At 45.3% G+C, this 15,024-nt stretch overlaps 1 protein-coding gene across 8 annotated transcripts in view; it reads left to right on the top strand.

Moving 5' to 3' along the window:
* Nucleotides 1–15,024, top strand: part of lingo2 (leucine rich repeat and Ig domain containing 2) — a 285,847-nt gene that overhangs the window by 191,849 nt on the left and 78,974 nt on the right. The gene's annotated exons all lie outside the window — the stretch shown is intronic.

The following is a 15,024-nucleotide window of genomic DNA, read 5'->3' as shown; positions in this document are numbered from 1 at the left end:
TCGATTTATATAGCTATTGAGGACTTGATTGATGGCTCGCCTGAGTGGGGAGAGTCGGCAGAAAGGTCACTCTCAGTTCCTGACATGAATGCTGATCTGGGTTCCGCAAAGAGAGACTGCTGAGGACTCTTGATCGAATTCCTTGATGGGGAGATTGTTTTTTACTTGTTGTTTTCTCGTTTGTGTTTAGCTACCTTAACTTCACCCAGCTGTTTGCTACTCTGTGTCAGTATATACTCCATGTATATTATTATTACTAAACTCTCTACAGCTGTCAAAAAGGGTTCTATTTTTATTTTTGGTCTCTATATATATACCCAGGTGTACACCCTGAATACTATGACAGAGAAAATCTTATTTTAAGCTGCATATATACAATTTTTTTTAAGCTACACATGCTACATTTTAGCTACATATAGTTCATTGTTTTAGCTGCATATGCTACATTTTTAGCTACATATAGTTCATTGTTTTAGCTGCATATGCTACATTTTTAGCTACATATGCTACATTTCTTTCTATATTCTGGCTCGGGGTTTGCTTGGAGCTGATTATGTTTTATTTGTGTGATGTTTTTCTACTCAGACACTCTTTACTGTGTTTTTCGCTCCCCCACTGTGTTTGTGGAATACCGAACTATTAAAAACTTCACAGGGTGTATAATGTTAATGCAAGCCTTTAAATTGTTTCGTTATGGTCAGGACTGTACCACTTAGGTAGGGAATATAGGGGGGGTAGCCAGGGCCTTATTTGGTTATGGTGGCCATGTAACCTGAGTGTGAAGTATAGTCATCGAAAGTGTGGGTTCGATAGCTTGGCCGTTGGAAGATATTACTATATTCTTACTCATCTCTGACCAGAAAAGCTAGTGACATTCAACTAAATGCATAAATATACCTTCAAAGATTTTGTTATTCATCGGAGGTGGGAGGGGCTTGTCCTTAAAGTAACACGTGTCCTTAGTGCACATGTATTGCTGGTGACTCAAGGAGCAAAACTTACTCAGAAAGTAGACTAGTATTAAAAAAAAAAAAAAACAGGAAGGCAAAGCTTTGAGGGAACTTCCTCTCCAGGCCTTGATGTGCTTGGGTGGGATGCAGAAATATCTCTACTGCAGGTCTGTCCAAGGTGATAAGGAGATAAGGGAGACATACACTCGTCCCATCGGCATCCCCACTCACCCTCTCCGCCGCATTTTGGTCGCCGCTGCACGGCAGCGGTGGCTCCCGTCACGTGAAATCCCGAAGCCAGCGGCGTGATTTGACAGCGGCGTTAATTAAAACTGGGAAAAGCGATCAGCAGCAGAGCCGGGCCGGTTTTCAGATGCCCAGGCGGTGACGAGGGCCATGCTTATCGCTAATTAAAATTAGCAGCCTGACGCCTGATGGACGGCTCCTCCGAAGGGGGTGATGGTTGGTGGCAGGTAAGGAGCCTCCTTGTCGTGACACCAAACAGGTTTGACTTTTGGAGAATGGAGTACATTGTTTCCCACGGGAGTCTGCTGGCAATTTGAGAAATTAGATTGAGAAAAGGCAGGGGCGGGGCATGAGGTAGGGTGAGGGCAAGGGGGGAAGGCCGCAGGAGAATGTCGAATGAAAGGGAAAGCAGTTTGCAAAGTCTGACACTCTGCTTGGTGATGGCACCCTGTCGGCACCGCTGTACTTTGCTGTCTTGCGATTGGTCAGCTTCAGCTCCGGGGGCGGAGTGTGGCTCAGTGGGTTAGGATGCTGAGCCTATGATTGGACGGTCGCCGCCTCAAATCCCAGGGTTGCCAGAGTGATTTCGCCATTGTGGCCCTGAGCAAGGCTTATAACCTTATTCTTAACCCATGTTTCCCCATTTCTGTGCACTGTAAAAATTAAGTTAGACGCTTGGATCCGTTCACAAAATTGATCCAGTTATTTTCTGGGATAATTAAATTAATCCTGCTTTTTTCATTCATATCTTGGGGTCTTATTTGCTGATTATATCTAGTCTCTTAGCGAAATCTATCCATGATTGAATAATTACTCTGCTTCATTAAGAATGTTACAGTGGAAGCGTTGCACCTGTTTCTTATTTGAGAGTCATACTCACAGAGTACAAGTCAGGATTTTCCCTAATTTTAGCCCTCTCATCAAAATAACTTAACCAGACTTTGCAGCCCACAAAGTATAATGTCTGGACGCAACCAAAAAAATTTTCAAAAATTGTTATATGGAGATAACACAAGGTCACATTACACATATTACAGTCATTGGGCATTTTATTTGGTACGTAGCACCAAGCAGAATCGCCTTTTGTCTTCAGAATCACTTCAAGGGTTCAAGAGCCCAGAAATGGCTTTCTGCACACCTATGGAGTACTGAGCTGTAATTTTTGCACTTGTGACCTTCCTGTTAGCTTTAACATGTCTGGCCATTCTCCACCTGACCTCTGTCATTAACGAAGTGCTTTCAGCCCCTGAAATACCCCTAGCTGGATATGTTTTTAGTTCATCGTACCATTTCCTGTAAACTCTACACCCTGTACTGTGTGTAAATCCCAGGACAGCGGCTGTTTCTGAGACTCTGGAATGTTTAATTATGTCAGGTTGGGAATCGTGCACATTAGCCTCTCTAATGTTCAGCCTGACGGCCAGTGGACCTCGTGACCCCATCCGCACGCTGTATATATGCGGATGCAGCCCCGTGATTCCCTCTTTGGAGGATCTGGCCACTGGGTGCAGTGGAAAATCGGCGTCTGTGTTTGGGGATTCAGACACTCCCTCAGGACTGCGTGACCTGGATGCTCTGGCCATTGTCTGGCTTGTTTAAACTTCAAACTGTACCTTGACAGTGTATGTTACACCACTAAATATTTTTAAAAACACTGCAAATAAAAACTTATATACAGACGTTCCCCCTGTTACGATGGTCCGTGTTACGATATTTTGACTTTACGATGGGTAAATGTTTTTGCATTAATCAATAAATTAGATGAGATATTCAACATATTTTATAAAATAGGCTATATGTTAATGATTTTGCCCAACTGTAAGCTAATGTAAGTGTTCTAAGCATGTTTAAGGTAGGCTAGGCTAGGCTATGATGTTTGTTAGGTAAAGTGTACTGTATTACAATGACACAATGTTACCCCGTTATAACCCGGGGACCGTCTGTATTGGATAAAAATCATATCTACAGTTTTTAGTATTCTAAACATGTTTTGTTACATGTTGTATTTAGTTTTAGAATAATGTGATGTAAACACATCTGCCAAGACTCATTCAGTCTTGTCCTTACATATCTGTCAAAGGTTTTAAAATATATATCACAGGATCAGGTTTGTCATTTGCTTGATTTTAATTGCGATTACAAGTTGCAGTTCTGCTCACACCCAGCCGAATTAGACTCACAGATTAAAACCCAGTCGATTCACAGCTCTGGAGAAACCCCCAGAAATCGATTCCCTGTCAAAAAAAAAAAAAAAGAACAAAATCTGGTGGTTTGGGGAAAAGTCCATTTATCTGAGGAATGGAAGGTGCAGCTGTATCCTGAGAGGCGGCTCAGGGGCCCGGACTCGGCGGCTCAGGGGCCCGGGTTCGGCTGCTAAGGGGCTCCGGCTCGGCGGCTCAGGGGCCCGGACTTGGCGGCTCAGGGGCCCAGGCTCAGCGGTTCAGGGGCCCGGACTCGGCGGCTCAAGGGCCCAGGCTCAGCAGTTCAGGGGCCCGGACTCGGCGGCTCAAGGGCCCAGGCTCAGCGGTTCAGGGGCCCGGACTCGGCGGCTCAAGGGCCCAGGCTCAGCAGTTCAGGGGCCCAGGGTCGGCGGGTCAGGGGTCCGGGCTCGGCGGCTAAGAGGAAGAGGGGCTGGCGACTTCATTAATGTACGTGGTCATGGCAGCGAGGACTGGTGGGCAGCGATGGTGGGCAGGGGGGGTGTGGCAAACAACAGATGGGGGGAGGTGTCACCATCTATTATGGAAAATCTCGGATCCCGGGCAGCTCGTCGCGTATCTGCCGACGCTCCACTCTGGGCCAGGAAATGGGCATGGTGGACAAGCTTTGTGTAATACGCACTGTGACGGCCTAGGTGGCGCTGCAGTGCTGTTCTTTTAAAGTGTATAAGGAAGAAAGACGTGCCGAAGACTGATCTGGAATCAGAAAGGGAGGAACAAAGTGTTTCTGACTAGTAGGACACAAACACATAGTTATTCCATCTGGGATCCAACCGCCAGCAGTGATGGGAGGATCAGGACAGGCAGGCTTGATGCTCAATGGCCAGCTATACCCCGGGCCCCACTACACCTGACCCATAGCTTATGGCCAGTCACACCGGTGAGTTATTATTTCACAAGCTTGCAGTTGTACGCAGTTATACAAGCAATAACTAATTGAATTCATGCGTGGGCAACAAAGAGGCAAAGTACAGAAAGACCCTCCATGCTGGAGAGGGCATCCAGCACCAAAGCAGGAATGGAAGCTGTCTGGCCGTCTTACACGGAATTAAACCAGGAACGAGGTGCCTATGTGAGAAGATGAAGGAGTTTCCAACTGCACATTTATATTCATGCAGCTATAATGTTCTGTTTTCTACTGTTTATGTAGAAAAGATCATAATGAAGGTTTGGAGGGATTCTGGGTCATTTTACAGAGGAGGCCCCCTCCCCCACTGAATGTGCCCCCCCGTCTCGTCCTCCGTCATTCGGCATTTTGCATAAACGTAATTAGCAGGCGATTAGGGAAATGTCAGAGGTCGCCTGGATGTTGTGGATGATTAGGGTATGTTTACGAGGCTTCCCTCGACAGCCCGAACTCCCGGGCCCCCTTCAGGGTGGGTGGAGGGGGTGGGGGTGCGTTTTAACGCCGCCGCCACGGTAACCTTTCCCCGGATGATATTAATATGCCGCCACGTCGCCATCTAGGGTTTTAATTGGAGACGACGCCACGTGTTCCGGCGCTCCCAGAGACGCACTTGTGGGGAAGCTAAATGTCAGCTTTGATATTACAACTCTGCAATTACCAGGAGGCCAAAAGGAATTTTATGCAGGTTGTTCTGCAGGGGGGAGTGGGCCGGTGGGCCGGGCTGGTGCTGTCTTCCTATGGGCCCTGTGAAAAGTACGGCTGTGGATCAAGCCTGGTACAGGGTCAGGAAGGATGGTCTGTTCGGGTAAAAACGGTGTTTAATACCTCACCTTGACTCCCGAAACACTCCGGATTTTATAGTCTGGATGCTGAGCAGGGGTGGGGCCAGAGAGGCACTGGCTCCAGCTGAATGTTGATTGGTTCCCCCACTTGTCACTCACCAATTCCAGACACATCACTGGGTAATAATAAGGTTGACCTTTCAGTATGAATTATGTCCCCTACCTCCTAAAAAATCCTAGAATCGCGCTTTCCCCGAGTCCCGGTCCCTCCGTACCCCGGGTTCCCCTGGCTTGTCTCTCCTGCAGTTTAGAAAGAGGCTGCATTCAACTGATGAAGGGGCAGACAGTCGGGGACTAAGGCAGGGTGGCAGGGTGGCAGGGATGGGAGTCATTGTTTGCCACTTGTTTGCCGTGGATTGTCTTCTCATGTTTGTTGACGGTGTCTGTGTGAATGTTGGGCTTGGCAGGAGTGTGTGTGTGTCATGAGCCTGTGCCAGGGCACCGTTTGTGTAAATCCCACACGGACACGTGTGTTTAACATGCCAGCGGTTCAGTAGGTTCTGTTAAATGCGTTTGCTTTGGTTCTTGCGGTTCAGAATGGTGTGATTCCACCTCCCTGAAGCTGGTGCCCCTGGGTGAGGCAGTCGCTCGATTCGGGCTTTTCATGCACGGTGCTGAGCTCTGAGATCATTCACATCCCTGTAGTCAGATTATCCAGCTGTATATGCAACCCTGCAGAAACAGATCAAGCAGAAAAAGCTAAAGAAGGAAATGTTACTAGCGGGGGTGGTGTTGCTAGGGTTGAATAAATATTTTACTAAATATTCCAACATGGGGAAAAGATGGAGGCAAAGAGGATTGGGGATGGGTTTCTGGAAGATAGCGTCCAGGAGATATGTCCTGGAGATCTGGAGGGACCTTCTCATTCTTCTGAAGGTTCTCCAGTAGCCTGGTCAGCTGGTGGTCAGGGTTCATTCCGCACACAGAACTGAGGAAATAAAAGCGGAGACTGACTGAGTGAGAACTGAGCTAGAGTGTCCTGGTGAGGGGGGAGGATGCTCGTCTATGTGTCCCACGTCCACGTTTCTGTTACTCTGCGGTTCTTGGGGGAAAAAAAAAAACAAAGGACTCAGGGGTGCTTAAATAGGGAGGGGCTGTTCCGTGCAAACCTGGACCCGAGACTCAAGGATGGAGGAAGACACCCAACAGAGAGTTAGAGTGGTAGAGCTGACTTTGGCGATGTCAAGTCAAGGTAAGTGGGTCTTCTTTGTCTCAATAACTATATGCAGTAACACAGCTTACGGCGGGCAGAAATAATGTTCCCCATTTTGGCGCCACATACATGCAAAAAGTGCAGAGACAGACAGGACGTGTGCAAGAAAATAAAAAACAAGTTAGGTATGACAACTGTAACATGCAGTGTTTATTTTGGTGAGGGTCTGAGATCTGGTAGGAGGTTGGAGACAATGAGATGTGCGGTAAACCATAAGAAGGGAAACATCTGGATCGGAAAGTTCAGGTGGAAGATCAGCGTGTCCCTGGTGACCACTGGGGGCAGACATAGAGGGATTAAACGCAGGCATAATTCACACCACTGGGAAGGTCTTAAGACTTTGGGGCTTTTTAGTTCCTGGGGATGGCAGAGATGTGCAGCACCCTCTGTCAACGCAGGCAGGGGTCAGAGGTCACCAGAGGTGTAGGATTAGCCGCAACGGCCGCGTCTGTTCCGACGCCCCTGTGCTCACACGCCGGTGCGAGATTTGTCTGGGTCGGGGCCGGGCACAAGGATGGTCCGTCGTGGGTCAGGAGACAAGATCCGGAGCCGGAAATCTCTGGAAAATATTTAATTTTCTCTCACTGGAGGCTCAAAGACAACCCGGCGTGGGCACTTTTTGAAAAATCAAATAAAACAGCTCCCCGGGTCAACATGGCTGGGCACGGCACTGTGAATTATATTTGCTGCCGTTGCTCGCACTACGACAGAGAGGAAGTTGCGTCTGGCACATGAAATGAATTGGTGAAAGGGCACCGTGGGGATTTGGGCTTCCTGGAAATGCTTTTCTTTTTAACTCCTTCATCCCACTGGGAGATACTGCCGTATGCATTGTTGTTATTACGTTAAACTACGGTAAGACTCTCCCTGGGCAAAGAGGCAAACGGCATCACGTGATATTGAGAGGGATGGAATAGGGGTTTTTATTTAGGGAGAGGAATGAAGGCGGGCCTAATCAGGGGCACGGGTGGTGGGGAGGCAGGGGGACATGTCGTTATAAAAAAAATAACGAAACTTTGATATGAAGCATCCCTAGACAGGGTTAAATATCGTGGTGTTTGACCTCATCAAACTGTGTCGCCATGACACAGCATCTGTCACAGCATTTATTTCCTGCTGACAGACGCCTGCTCACACGCTCTGCCACCGTCTCCCACCGTCTCCATGTGTAGGTAGACAGAGGAACGTGCACGCCTCCCTATTAGCCTATAGATGATGTTACATTTTTTCACTTCCACGATGACCTACTGATTTAGCAAAGGGTAAGCAACTCAAACACCGATGTCACTTCCTAAAACATTTTATTCAAAAACCACCTCTGCTTGCGGCGTTCGTGACTCGTGGCCACCAGTATGCCACCAGTATGCCACCATTGCAGGTTTTGGGTCTTGAACATGTCCAGAATTGAGCTGCCTTAAATTGTGCTGGATGCAGCTTTGCAAAGTGGTACGTACTGTAATACAGGGGGAAAAAAACAAAGATCTGTCACAATGTTCTTTCAAATAGGAAGCAATTTAAGTAGAGGTAATTTCTATAAGGCTTAATCGATACCAAGCCTTTGCTGGATACAGATGTCAGCATATTTTCCCATATCTGTGATAGGCTAACATTTGTTACTGCAACAAAGAACGACTTCATCCAAGTCTGACCTCAAGTTAAATTATGTCTGTTAGAATAAAGCTGTAAATCTATGAATGTGTCCTCACATAATATGTAACATTGTAGTTTACTGGGTCTCAGTGAATTTTTAAACTTGCAAACAACTGTAGAGAAATCTGTAGTTTATGCAGTTGTCTAATAGGCCATTTCTGGGTGAGTGGTAATTCTATAGCAGGCAACACTGTAACACTGTGCCTCATTAAGCATGGCTGGATAAGCTTGAGAGTTGAGACCTTTTGCTCGCTGTGTGGTCCCCCCCCCTTCAAAAATCTCTCTTGTGCCCCTGGGCCTAATGATGGAGGAATGAAAAAAGAACAAATAAAGGGATATAAAAATATGCTAAGACTGCAGGGAACAGAGATATGACCGGGTTGGAGTGGGGCAACAAGGTCTTGGGACCTCTAGTGGCAGGGCAGATACAAACCCTTTAATATGAGTCGTGTAGGTTAATGAGCCCAGAAAAGGCATGTTGGGTGATTTCCTGCTGACTCGTGAACCGACTTCCTGGAGTTTGTGGAGCTGTTATCAAGGCTGTTACCAGGATGCAGTGACAGTTTTCAGGTTCCTTGAGCACTCTAGTACTCGTATTTAATTTTACACATCGCAGTTTTTTTCCCCAAACATCATACAAATCAAATCCAATCACTTTTATAGTCGCATTACTAGAACGGCTGAGTGAAAGTCTTGGGTCAGAAGTTCCTATTCGCAGTGCAGTACATTAAATAAATGCAAACTGTACGAAAAAAACATCTGTACAACAGTGAACTGTATGTAAACTGTAGATAAAACAACTGTACAACAATATACAGCTCTACATATGCACAAGTGGAACAGTGGAACACACAATACAGCATACATACAGTACAGTATGCATAGAGTATACCGTAGGCAGACAGACAGACTGTAGGTGTAATACAGTACAGTTTACAATATGAATATGAAGAATCCCAGCAAGTGTAATCAAACTTTTGATTGGCGCTGCAATAAAAAAATACCCTTAATGTGATCTGATCTACCCTTCCAAGATGTATGGATGGGTAATGTCTGTCACACCTTGATTAAAGTGTGTGACCTTTATTCACTATAATTAGTGCACTGGCCTTAAGTCCCATTCCTTTCACATCCCTGACCAAAAGTACATGTTTTAAATATAAATATTTTACTGACATCCCTTTAAACACTATTCAAATGTAGATTCATAGGACAGACAAAGCCATAAATCTGTTACGGTATTTTAGTGAGAGTATTAGTGTATCCTGAAAATGAAGTGTTTCCCACAGGTAAGATAAAACTTATTTAATTTTTGATGCTGTAATATATGTCTCTTTGTCCTACAATGAATCTATGCAATTATCTGTAGTCACACGGCAATAATTGAGTTTCTCGCGTGTGTATGTGATATTTTATAGCCTGAAAGACGTTCCTCACATAATTCTCAAATTCATATTTTACTGTAAAGTATTTTAATATAATTGCTTTTTTGCTGCACTGGTTAGGGCTATAAAGAGCTGAGAATATCTTCAGCCTAATGTTTGCATCGCTGGAGGTTTAATCATAATCATGGGATATATTTGTGTACTGTAAACAGTGTCCAGTAAATTGTAATGGGGTATATTTGTGTACTGAAAATGCGGTCCAATAAATTGTAATGTCCGTAAAAATGGAGGCTGAAAGCTCAGATGCAGGATTGGATGAGCAGAGTGAAATCCACAGCAATAGCAGCAAGACAACCTTAAATGGACCGACTGTGCTCTCAGTCTATCAAATCAAATCAGAATTTTACTTGTCACATACTCAGCTGTATTCAGCGCAATGTTTTTATAGAAATGCTTGCTTGTCTAACTCCAAGACTGTGTTGACAGGAGACATACACTCGCGGCCAAAATCGTGGGGACATCTAGCAATTTTGGCATTACACTTACTACATTACAATTACTAAAGGAATACTGGCAGTAATGTTTACAAACAATCAAAGAATGTTACGAATATTAAACTCTGGACGATTAAATAAGTAGCTGGAGTAACTGGAATAAAGTTCTGCGATCTCTAAAAACTGGAAATGTTTGCGTAATTTTGGGCACTAGTTTAAGCAGAAAGAGAACAACCATGAAACAGTAATCATAAATAACTAAATAGTGTGCATTAAGCAGTGAATAAGAAACAGCTTACAATGCTTTGCCTGGTAAAATAAAGGTTAATGGAAATGAATGAATTAATGAATGAATGGACCTTGGGTGTAGCAGAATTTGTATTGAAAACTGGAAAAAACTGGATAATAGTGCATCGCTTTCTGGGTGATTATAGGTTATTGTCAGGCAGAGCAGAGTTCTTTGTTTTTAAACAGACAGTGTTTTCCTGAGCAGTGTTTAATCGTGCTGTCCTCCCCCCCCCCCCCATGATGGATGAGCCTCTGGACGGCCACACTAGCGTTCCGGCGAGATCCGATGTACAGCCATGTCTTTGGAAAAATGAACCCAGACTTTTTCTCTGTCACGCCACAGAAGGGAGATGATCGTTTTATTCTGATATAGTGGGACAAGTAAAGTTTATCCTGTTACACAGGGGGGTAGAAGAGAACAGTCACCATCACATGTGCCTCCAGATCGATCTGTACCGATTAATCACCACATTGGTACCAGCAGAGAGAAACTGCTACATATAATCTGGAAGTCAAACTGCCACCGGAGGCATGACATGATCATGGGAATAAGCAGTGATTTTTATTCGGAGAGGAAGCCGGGTCAGACAGTCCCTGGAGCAACTGTGGGTTAAGGGTCTTGATCAGGGGCCCTACAGTGACATCGTTACTGCTGACCCTGGGATTTGAACTGACGACCTTCCCATCAGGCACTGCATCATAACTCCGCAGATCATCATGCCTGGTGACGCACAGAGTATGCTATCTTTTATCGAGTACATTGGCTGATTTTTTTTTATCAAAATAGCCCGAAACAGAAGGTTCCAGAGGAAGTGACTAAGTGCAACCCGAATTGCTGTTGCCATATTTCTCATTCTCATTATACCTGGAAAGTCAGAAACTTTAATTCCTCCCCCCGGAGGTGCGGGGGCACTGTTTTGGAGCTTCCCAACGGTGATGTGGTCTGAACAGCAGGGCAGAAGAAAATAAACAAGCAAACGCACACATCTGGGTATACCCAGGATTACTGGTGGGCCGAGAAACCACAGAGTGCCGGGTGACTGGAATAAGCCCCCCCCCCACTCCCCGTCTCACACTCCTCTGCTGTTCAATTAACTGCCAGTACCAGTATACCAGTATTCAGTGAGTATCCCTGCTTTAAGGGAGTCACGTCTCTGGGTGTTTGGAATTCCAACAACACCCCCCCCCCCAAGCCACCCTCGCTGGCCCTTCATTAGAGACACAGAGAGATGGCAACAAACGACAGGAGGAATCACACGTAGCTGGACCCGCCCCCCCACCCCCCGCTGTCCATCACCTTCAGAAGAGCGGTACCGAAAGTGACAGCGAGGTTCTCTGAGGTGGGAGGGACTGGACCAAATTTTTCCCCCCGGGATCGATGCAGCCCCCATTCTTTGCGGTCCAAACAGGCGTCAGAGCATCATAGTCAACAGCAATGTCCACCGCCAAACTCCTTTGATAAATCCTTCAACTAAATGCAGTAGTGACAGCTGCTTTGAGTACGGCATCTTTCAGTGAGTGGATGCTATGATGTACCGGGGGGGGGGGATTTTGACCCTTAGCCTCAGTAGGGTCCCCAATGGTTACATTTGCCGGGGGGGGGGTCCCTCAATAAAATTTGTATCTAATATGTACAAAAACACAGGGAAAATCACTAAATGGCTTTAGAAAAATATTTTTCTAAGGAAGGAGACAAAAAATTGGGTAGCCCACCCAAAATATGACATCAGCCTATGAGACACACTGCACGCTTGACGTGTTATTGGTGAAGCAGTCTTGCCTCAGCTGGGAATTTCATTACATTATAAAGTATTAAAATAAACAAACACAGATAATTGTTAAGTAAATGGCAAGATGCTGTTAACTTGAATAGGAATGATAAGTGCAAATGGATGTAATATCATTTACCGTATGCAGGCACGCCAGCACTGTCGCTGTTATTGTGTGAACGTGATCAATGCTGTTATGAACGCTCTCTACACATAATCATTCCAATCATTCCTTAATAGGACAAAGATTATAGAAAGGCAGGCTGTTATTTTCTCATTTTCCGTCTTCATGGAAACAAACGTAATAAGGTCGCAAGTTTGGCGTGCAGGTGGCTGTCGTGTCAATCTGTCGCTCACGTGTTGATGCCAGACACCTCAGTTTTCTTGGCCGGTGTGAGGTTGGGTCCGCAGCCACACCATCTCACCCGAATTCTTACAGCTGACTTGTTTTCCGCTGTCTCTTATTTACCCGAATTTTAACCGCTGTCTTGTTTTCCGCTGTCTCTTATTTACCCCAAATCTAACAGCTGTCTTGTTTTCCGCTATCATTAATTTACCCGAATTCTAACAGCTGTCTTGTTTTCCGCTGTCTCTTCTTTACCCGAATTTTAACCGCTGTCTTGTTTTCCGCTATCATTAATTTACCCGAATTCTAACAGCTGACTTGCTTATCTCTTTCCCTAATTGCTTCGGCTATTAGACTAGCTGTCCTTTCCTCCGCGTCTGCACATGCGCTTGCCTTGCCTTTCGACCCCCTGTATTTAGGCTTTCTCTGTGCTTTGCATTTGGGTTCCTTGCTCCCGATGTCTCTCTTGACAATCGCTACCTAATTTTTCATGACGATATACCTGCCACACATTATAGCACAGTATATGATATTTCGATGGCATTTTCCAAAATCGCGCGCTATTGCGGAAATTTGACATCTTGCCGATAAAATTTGAATTTTCTCACCAGGATTTCAAAATATCACGGCATTACCTTAATACGGTCCAAGCCTACCCCTCAGTATCAAATATGTTACATGACCATGTTTGTATGGTAAAAAAAAACGACTGCATTTCATATGGAATACACAGCTAATAAAGCAAATGAAAACACTTCACACTCCATCCAACATAAAACGGGAGGGAATAAAAAAAAGGTTTCCAGACTGTAGACTGATAAACAAAATCAGATAAACGCAGATGAGCAATGGCATTAAAAATCTAATCAGTTTTATTCACACTGAATTGGATATGAGATTTATCTCAAGTCCTTGGCATTTTTTTTGACCCCTAAATGAGGCAACTTCTCAATTCGGGCCAAGGTAGCATCATGATGTTGGCTGCCTACTGACCCAAATCTGAGTGATGCTGAGCGACATTCAGTGAAGTCTATGCTTTATAAAAGCTACAGGTCCAACTTGGGTCTCTAAAGAGATTAGAATTGCTTGGCGGACTTGAAACGGAAGCCAGTACCATCGCTGCTGCTCTTGTTTTTGTTATACTTAATAGTATCTTCATGCTTGGCGCTATTTTGCATGCATGGATGCTTTATTTGCATGCCAAGAGTTTTTTAAGGATCAGAGAGAGTGAGTGTAGTAGTCTGGCGGTGGCTCTGTGTGCCAGATATCTCTGTTCCTTGAGGAGGCAGAGGACATGCCAAGATGGAGGAACACGGACTCATTTAGACTGGGGAGGAGAACGGCATAACGTCCAGCGAAATCGGCGTCTTTAGCCGATCCGTAGCACCGCAATTCGTCGTTAATGGCAAATTTCATGAGTCGCGGCTGCGGTCCTGTGCCGACCTCTCCGAGTTTGGTGCAAAGTTCCAAAAGAATTAGCATTCAAGAGCGACGCTTCCCATTATGCTGAGTACGCGATGCGGGGCCCTTTATTGTGGGTGACCTTCGGATGTAACAGCCTTTATTATGGTGTTTTAGTGTCACTCAGCTGTGAAGAAACGTCACCTGAGGTATTTTAAAATAAAGATCTGAAAAACAATTGTGTATAGAGTAGCCAGCTGCAGCTTTTGATGCTGTATAATTAGACGCTTGTAAGTATGTGGAGATGGTGCTTAGCTGTTGAGCCCTTAGAGGAATGTCTGTGATTCTGGAATAAACACAGGCATGTTGGGGACAGGCGTGGAAGGAGCGTGAGCTCCGCATCACACACAGGACAGCCCACGTCCTTTGGGCTTTTCAGGGACTTTGTAAAATGTGTGTGACAGACGCTGGCTCTAGGATGCCGAGTGACACATCTGTGTGGTCACACATCTTTTCATGGGTATCCTCTCTCTTGTCATTCGGCCCTAACAAACGAAAAAGACGAGATTCGTGGTTCTTTTTCAGCAGACAGGTTTATCCAAAGCGACGTACAATGGAGAAGACAGGGTCAGCCAAGCCCTGGAGAGGCTGCGGGTGAAGAGCCTTGGCCAGAGACCCAATGGTGACATCAGTTTGCCAGTGCTGGGACAACCTTCTGATGAGAAGCACAGATCTCTAACATGCGACTCCCCAAGAACAGAGTATACTGTAGGTAGCAGTTTGATTACTGAGTGTAAAAGGCCACAAACTGTGGGCTGAAGGTAACAGGGCTATGGAGCTGAGGAAATTTGCAGAGGTAGGAAAGAAAGAAAGAAAGAAAGAAAAAGAAAGAAAAATGTAATTTCGGTGCATGTGGCTCATTAGTATGGGTGACATTTTCAGAGCAAACTTTTCACAGTGCCAAAAAACAAATTTTTTTCTGTTGCTAACTGGGGAATATTCAATGTCAAGCAGCGTGAGGTGTGAGAGAGTGCAAGGCGAGCGGGACAGAAGCAGTCACATGCGGCTGTCGCACTTACTAATCGGGATCAGAGGATTCCTGCAGTCTGACGGCTGTATATGTATATATTATTGGTATAATTAGAGTTACAATACAATGCACAGCATACAGCATTGCAGGGAATCAAACCAGTTTTGGTGTTACTGGACGGGGTTGAGCGGGGTAGGGGGGAGCATTGATTGTGCAAGATATTATGGGATGGGTGGCAGCTCTTTGCAGTGCTATTGAAAATTAAAATCTGCACTGAAAAACCA

The sequence above is a fragment of the Paramormyrops kingsleyae genome, chromosome 12 (assembly GCF_048594095.1).
Source record: "Paramormyrops kingsleyae isolate MSU_618 chromosome 12, PKINGS_0.4, whole genome shotgun sequence".
NCBI classification, from domain to species: domain Eukaryota; kingdom Metazoa; phylum Chordata; class Actinopteri; order Osteoglossiformes; family Mormyridae; genus Paramormyrops; species Paramormyrops kingsleyae.
The sequence above is the reverse complement of the archived record's forward strand: the minus strand, read 5'-3'. Positions and strand labels throughout refer to the sequence as shown.